The sequence below is a fragment of the Eptatretus burgeri genome, chromosome 6 (assembly GCF_056783735.1).
Source record: "Eptatretus burgeri isolate ZD-2024b chromosome 6, Ebu_testis_v1, whole genome shotgun sequence".
Lineage (NCBI taxonomy): Eukaryota > Metazoa > Chordata > Myxini > Myxiniformes > Myxinidae > Eptatretus > Eptatretus burgeri.
Window position 1 is genome coordinate 28,309,628 of NC_140966.1, and position 8,028 is coordinate 28,317,655.

General features: G+C 40.9%; 1 protein-coding gene across 1 annotated transcript in view; it reads right to left on the minus strand.

Moving 5' to 3' along the window:
• The window catches only part of LOC147024442 (uncharacterized), an 83,615-nt gene that overhangs the window by 24,693 nt on the left and 50,894 nt on the right, over window positions 1-8,028 (minus strand). The gene's annotated exons all lie outside the window — the stretch shown is intronic.

Here is an 8,028-nt window from a genome sequence, read left to right on the forward strand (position 1 = left end):
AATTGCGTGGAGAAATGGAGATTTTTGCTTCGGTCGACGTTACGATTTTTGATGGTTTGGTACAGAATCATCGTAGAAACTTCTGGTTTGCGTCGCTACCTTCTCTAGAGACAGCTTTTATTAGACAAGGTCAGAGGTCAAGTTGACGATTTCGTAAATACCAGTCTATGAATGCTTGTTTGCCTGTTTGTTTGTGTGCAGGATTTCTCAAAGAGTTGAAGACGGATCTGGATGAAATTTTGTGGACAGGTTGGGTGTGTGACAAGGACAAACGGCTTAGATTTTGGTGAAGATCCAGATCTGGATCCGACTACGAGAATTTCTTAAGTGATTCTTCACCATTGAGAGATAGGGCCAAAAACGATTTATAGCATGATATCTCAAAAAGTTATGGACGGATTAGGATGAAACTTGGTGGAAAGAATTGATTCAGTTTTGGTGAAGATCCGAATCCAGATCTGGACACGAGAATTGTTTAATTTCTCACTGATTCTTCACCATTGAGAGATGGGGCGAAAAACGATATTGCATGATGTCTCAAAAAGTTGTGGATGAATTCGGACGAAACTTGGTGGACACATTGGGTATGTGGCAAGGACGAATTGATTCAGTTTTGGTGAAGATCCGAATCCGGATCCGGATATGAGAGTTATTTAATTTTCAAAGTGATTCTTCACCATCGATAGGACCAAAAACGATATTATAACATGATATCTCAAAAATGTATTGGACCAGACACGTTCTCGTGGATCAGGCATTGCATGGCGGAGGTATGCGCTCTACCGAGTGCCCTTCTCGGGATCTTGTTAACGTCTGTTTTACATATTTCATGAATGAAACAACCTTGATGGCTCAGGACACCACTCAAGAGAAGGTGGAACTGGTATTATTACATGTTTCTGGAAGAAGGTAGAGGGAGGCCTGTGTGCTATTTCACTAAAAACACCGAGAAGTCAAAGCCAACTTATCTATTGGAAGTGTTGCAAATATACGTTGTCGTGGTCACCCTCGCTCTTCTGTGGAAAATGTTTTTTTAATTAAGTGTAAATTGTGTATTTTTCCGCTGGGCCCAGACTTCTGGGACACCTTGTAAATCCCCTTGTCGTTGTTTATATATCAAGAATACAGATTTTGTTTTTTTTAAGAGAGTGCACATGCCTCATCTACCCAAAAAGCATTGTGTGTACTGGAGTGCAGATTTTGTTTATAGTTTATATTTAAGAAGTTACTGGACATACGTCTTGTCAACTGCCTTATCATTATTTTACACTTGAATAATGTTTTTACACATGTGACGGCTTCAATCACCTCTTACGGAGTAGTCAATTATATACATTATTTGAGGTTATACATTAGGGAAACGCTACTTTTTAACGTTATTTACTGAGATTCTTTGTTGGTATTGTGAATATAATGATATCAGTGAAATAGGCTGCAATGAAAGTCGGTGGACCCGTAAACTTCCAAATCAACCATATTTAACACACCTCATCTATCCCTTTACCCCCATCTCATTGTTTCAGATTAGAAAAATAATTTTTAACATATGTTGATGCTCATGCCTCTAGTAGAGTCATGTATTGTCCATTCTATATACTCACTGAGTACCAGTGTGACCACTCCTCATTTTCATAAATGCCAAGGTGAGCCAATGAAAAAAGCCAAGAATTCACAAGGTTTCGGAAAAGCGATGATAATAGAAAACCTATACGCCAAGAAAACCTATAGAAAACCAAGATGCCAAGGTGAACAACGAATAGCCCAGATCTTGTGAAAAAAGCGAAGGAGTGGTCACACTGCTGAGTACCCACTTTACGGGCGATCTTGTTCCAAGCATGCAACACATTCTTCTGGCACAAACCTTTATTTGAGTGGTGAAAAGGCAACTATACACCATTTGGGTGGTTTGCCTTGATGTATAGGCAAAAAAAACAATAATCTGGGTTACGTGCACGAAGCAAAACATACCCACTGCTTATAGTTCAAAACACTTCCACTGTAATGGAAAACGTGCGGACAGGAATACTGCACTGTAAAATGGTGGAGACTTGTAATACCCTCCTCCACCTGGAGGCCGCGCAACACAATACACATTTACATCGAGAATTTGCCTCCACCCTCCCTCCCTCTCCCAAAACCACCAGCAAAGACAAAATACCCCTATACATTATTTGGGGTCATGCTGATCTTATGGAGCAAGTCTGGATGTAATCAGCACAGAACTGTGGGAGTAGTCGTGCGACAAACTAAAACACACACAAACACACAAACAACGGTCCATTAATTATAGTAACGATTACTTGAGGATATATTGTAAAGAAATGCTGCTTTATAGTGGGGAAACTTAACTAAATATAGCATAACAATTGTGCATTTTGTGAGGAAAGCACCAAATTTGGCACACTCATAGCCTGTCATATTATGAACAGATTTGGATGTTGGGCCATCTCAAATTCAGCCGCTGATGGCTGTGGCAGCCATTTTCCACTACCATCAAAAAATTTGAGATGGCCCAATATCCAAATCTGTTCATAATATGACAGGCTATGAGTGTGCCAAATTTGGTGCTTTCCTCACAAAATTCACAATTGTTATGCTAAGTTGCCCCACTATTAGTAACGTTATGTGCTGAGAATCTTTGTATTGTGTACACGGTCCTTGATGAAAAAATGCTGTGAATAAATATTTTCACCTCAATGGTGGAGATTTTAGGTTAATTTTACGAACAGGAGCGACAGAAAACAAACATAAATATATATGGTTTTTGTCCGAAAAACATTATTGCTCTGCAGGTAACATAGTTGAAATCTCGAATAATTTGGTGATTAAATATAATCAGCTGGACATGAAGTGACCGACCGGTGGAAAGTTGATGTAATTGTAGGTTGTGCTGGCTGCTCTAATTACCTCCACCACCCAAGGTGGATGGAGTTGAGGTTTTCACCCCTGTCTGTCTGTTTCTTACTTGCGAAACAAAGATTTGCAAGTATATTGGTTGGTCTGGTTTATGATTTTGTCTGTTTGCCTGTGTGTTTGTCTGTTTGTTTGTGTGTATGTCAATCGCCTAAAGGTCGCAATTTTAAACCGATCTTCATGAAACTTCACGAAATGGTAGAGTTGGTCATAATCAAGAAGACTGATTTTGAGGTCAAAATGTCAACAACTCTTTCAGATTTCTAAAATCATCAATTTTCATCCTATTGTCTTCAAATTTAAAGAGGATTTGCACATCCGGTCAGTGAATTCAACCTTCAATTATTTTTGAGGTCAACTTAAAGCAAAAGGTCAACATGGGCCGAATTTCTGAAATTGTCAATTTTCAGCTGATCGACTTGAAATGTGAATATTTGCATAGCAGGTCATTCAATTCAACCACCAATTCTTTTTGAGGTCAACATAGGTCAAAAGGTCAATGGAGGCAAAAGGTCAACAACTTTGGTGAGATTTCTAAAATCCTCAGTTTTCATCCAATTGATTTGAAATTTGAAGAGGATTTGCATGTAAGGTCACTCAATTCAACCACCAATTATTTTTACGGTCAAATTTGTTTTATGGATTTCACAAGTATTGTACTCTGCCTGACATCATTCTTGCTTGTTTGTTTGTCTGTGAACAGGTTTTCTCAAAAAGTTGTGGACAGATTCGGATGAAACGTGGTGGTCAGGTTGGGTGTGTGACAAGGAAGAATTGATTCCATTTTGGTGAAGACCTAAATCTGGATCGAAGAATTTTTAAAGTGATTCTTCATCATTGAATGATTGTGCTGAAACGATGTGTCGTACGATATCTCAAAAAAGTTATGGACGGATTCATACAAAACTCGGTGGACATGTTGGATGTGTGGCAAGGACGAATTGATTCTATTTTCGTGAATATCTGAATCTGGATCCGGATCCAACAATTTTTTTAAGTGATTCTTCACCATGAGATGGGGCCAAAAATGATATATAGCATATCTCAAACTTTTTACAAAACCTGGTGGATGAGTTGGTGAGGCAACAACAACAAGCTGATCAGATTTTGGTTCAGGTCCAGAATGATGTAAGTCTGGCCTATCAGTGGGATACAAAATGTAAACGGTTCAGGCTCGTGTAGGTATGTGCTCGACCGAATCCCGTTCTCATTTTAAATCACTTCAATTTCAGTGATCGTGCCAGCCATGGGTGGGGCTGATTTTGCTTGAGTTGTTGTGTTCGTGGAAAAAAATATTCTTGTTTCCAAGGGTGAGGAGGCCTACTCCCAGACTGTGACTGCAATGTTTGTTCTAACTGAGGAGTAGTTATATAATTTTTGATGTTCTGGTGGTTGATGTGAGTTTGGTTTATCTCTCTATAATTCCAGCAATCTGTATGTGTGTGTATGTCTGTGTGTGTCTGTGACCGCTGTTTCTCGACAACCGCTGGTCCGATCTAATTGAAACTTGCCAGGTATATTTCTGGGGACCTGAGTATGTGCCTTTTCAAGGTTTGATATTAATTGGACAAGTGCTTCCCAAGTCATTGTCATTTATTTACCAACCAAGGCGTGGCCGATGGGGAAAGGGCGCCTTAGTTACCGTGGCATAGGAGTGACAATGGTCAATGGCAGCGAATGTCATGGCAAGCAAAGACAGGGAGGTGAACTTGATTTTAATTCACTCTGTGTAAGTATCACAGCAGTTGTTACTACAATCTATCTATAATACTATCTATAATTCTTATCTATCTATCTATCTATCTATCTATCGACGGAGGTATGAGCTCTAGAGTACCCTTCAAGTTGTTGTTGGTTTTTCAACACAATTCGTAGCAAAACAATTTCCCAAAAATTGAGTAATTTCGTATGTATATACAGTACTACTCGGATAACAAAGATTCATTTTATTTTTCCTGCTGTGAAGTTGTTTGGCGAGTCTGTTCAGGAAAGCAATGACTTTCCAGTGGGGTGGATTTGATGGCCATTCAGTGTGTGGTGTTGAAGCTATCTGCGAATTTCAAAATTACGCATGAATGCCAACAAGGCCCTTCGCGCGTGCGCTATGTGCGCTTTCAGTGACTGACATATGAACTGGGGTACTCTTAACCTGCACTCGCCATTGTGAAATCTGGAAACGAAATAGTCTTTCAAACATAATTTTCCACATTTAAACAAAAGAGTGGCAATTTCGATATGTTAACCATCATTGATTGCTGTGTTCCTGAATGCAAATCAGACTCAGGAAAACTGAAAATACGATCAATATCCGTGAATATTGTTGTACAGCATCAATATATGGCAATGTTGTACAGCATCGTATTTCCAATATTGCAAACATCCATTAAATAAGCAACCAAACCTGCCACTCCCGCAAGGTTCAAAGTCTACTTAGGCGTAAGTCACATTTGCTCTACAGCGAGGATACGGCGGCCGTACGTCCTCTGAATTGACAGAAACGTGTGGCGGCCGCAGAGTTTCTGCAGTGGCCTCAGGGTGGCCCTACGCCGTTTGGCTATATTTTACAGGCCGTAGGGGTCGCCGTGGAATTATAGCGCGGAGTTATAACTATTTTTCATTTCTACGTTCGCCGTAGCAATTCGACAAGCCGAAAAAAAAGAACTGGTAAAAAAATAAAAATGAACCCACTCATTACCGTCCGTCTGGCCGCACGTTCGCCTTCGGGCCCCCCTGCGGTCGCCTTGCGGGCACCTTGAGGCTACCTTGCGTCTACATTGAAAATTCTATGGCTGCCGCAGGGCCCCCTTAAGGTCACCGTGCGACATCAAATCAAAGACCGTACGGCAACCCCACGTTTTCGGTCTCCACAATTTCAAAATACGCTGTGCGGTTCCCCGAAAAATAAAAACATATGTGACTGCTACATTGTGTGACTGCTACATTGTGTTACTGTGGAAATACTGCGGCCGCCGTATAATTGCTAGTGGCCGTAGATTTTGGAGACCCCACGGCCGCCGTGGCAAATGTGACTTAGGCCTTACTGGCAGGGATGGTCGGGGGTTTGGGTAGAACGCGCCCATCTATGATCGTTCGTGCCTTGCACCGACCCACATTTTCAGTAGTTTTTGCAATGTGCGCAGCTGCACGATCTCAGTCTTGTTGGCCAGCTGAGAAAGTTCTCTCTGTTGGCCAAAATTATATGTTCAGTCGTAGCAGCTGGGTATCGTTCATGTTTCAGAAACACCTTTCAGATCCACTACTTTTGACACGGGGATTAAATTTATCATCAACAAGCTCCCAAGCAATAACTGAACAAATACTGCATGGAGAAAAAAAAAAAAACCAGAAGACTTCACAATCAGTAATCAGCAGCACCGCATTCAGAAAGCACAGTCACTTTTACACCAACCCTGTAAGCCCACATACTTCTTCACACCCTATTAGATGTATAACTAATGCCCATGTCATGACCACTGCCATCTTGATGTTGGTTTTAACGACTGTATTTCATCTTTTCTCGTTTTGCTCTCGACGGATTTTGACCCTGTATACAAAAGATCTTTGGCTCTTTCCCTCCAGAGAAGCTTCTTAATAGTGTTCAAATTCTTTGGAAACTAGTGTTAATCATGAAGGCTTGTGCCATCAGTGGACAGGTAGAACAATGGATGGAATTAATAAAACAGTGACCGAAGTATGCTCAATGCAAAGGGAAAGGAAGGAATGAGAAGCTGACGTGTCGATCGTTAACTTTTCGTTGGAGTCCTAGTTGCATCTCAAGTAAAACGTCAGCTTCTGATTGCAGTTGGCATACTTTGATCAACGTTCTGTTGATCCCCTCCATTGTTTAAATTATCACCTGCCTCAAGATTACTATTCTTACTGCTCCATACACTGTGCAAGACTTTTCACTGCTTGACAAGATTACAATGAGAAATTCTTGGGTAGGTGAACTCGTCCATGTAATTCAGTGATGAGTGATTGATGCACTGTTGAATGACCGACCCTGAATGGCTGTAAAAAGGTAAATGAAGAAGGTTTCAGTGGAAGATGACAGGTAATATATGACTGATAGGTAAAGGTCTGCATCAGGAGAGAGTTTCGATCCCTTATGCTGAGTAAAATGCCAATGGTCCTGGGATGGTGTGTGAGGCAGAATGCATGATCTCCAGAAACAGTGGAATGTAGTACTTTGTGGTACCGCATACAAATCTCTTGTACACTGCAAGGAGTTGAAAGGGGCCAATAAAAAGGCTTATCCCGGTGGTACAGCCAGAGTTCATCTGTTTCAAAGCCAGCATGATGATGTGGTGAACCCAGGACAGGTTGTGTCCAATGAAGAAACAGAGTGCAAGAGGCTGCAGTTCATATAGAGGTTAGGGATGGAATAAGATAGGAGGATTAGCAAGGAAACCTTACAGCAAAGACAAATTATGTGTGTCACCTGGGTTAAAGTGCCAATTCACAAGAAGCTGAACAGTATGTGAATATATATATATATATATATATATATATATATATATATATATATATATATATATATATATATATATATTGTTGCGATTCCCAGAACTGCATCCCTCCAAGGCAATGGCATCCATCATACAGTGGTCCCCAGACAGTTATTTCATTAATATACTTACAGATCGACCCTTCCCTCATGTCTAATAGGTCAAATGGGACAAGTGCGTTGTGTGGATCTCATAGTTAGGTCTGATTATATCTCGAACTTCATTCCAACTCTTTTTCTCTCATTCCTGAGATAAATCCAAGCAACGGCTGCCTGTAAAAGCCACGGTCACGCCCTGCACTGCAAGAATGCGTCTGCACAAAAGTCAGCAAAAGCATCGACAGCACGTGCTGTGCCCGGGGATAGAAAAGCATCAACAACATGATGGCGCCGCTACGAGGATGCGGTGTCGGAGGCCAACAGAAGAACCAAACAACCTCACCCCAGCCGTACAGGAGGCACGCAGCAAGTTCTTTTCAACCCATTTCTGAGTCTGATCATTATATCTATCCTCTTTTCCATCCAGATCTCCATCAAATACTTATATCTATCCTCTTTTCAATCCAGATCTCCATCTCATACTTATATCTATCCTCTTTTCAACCCAT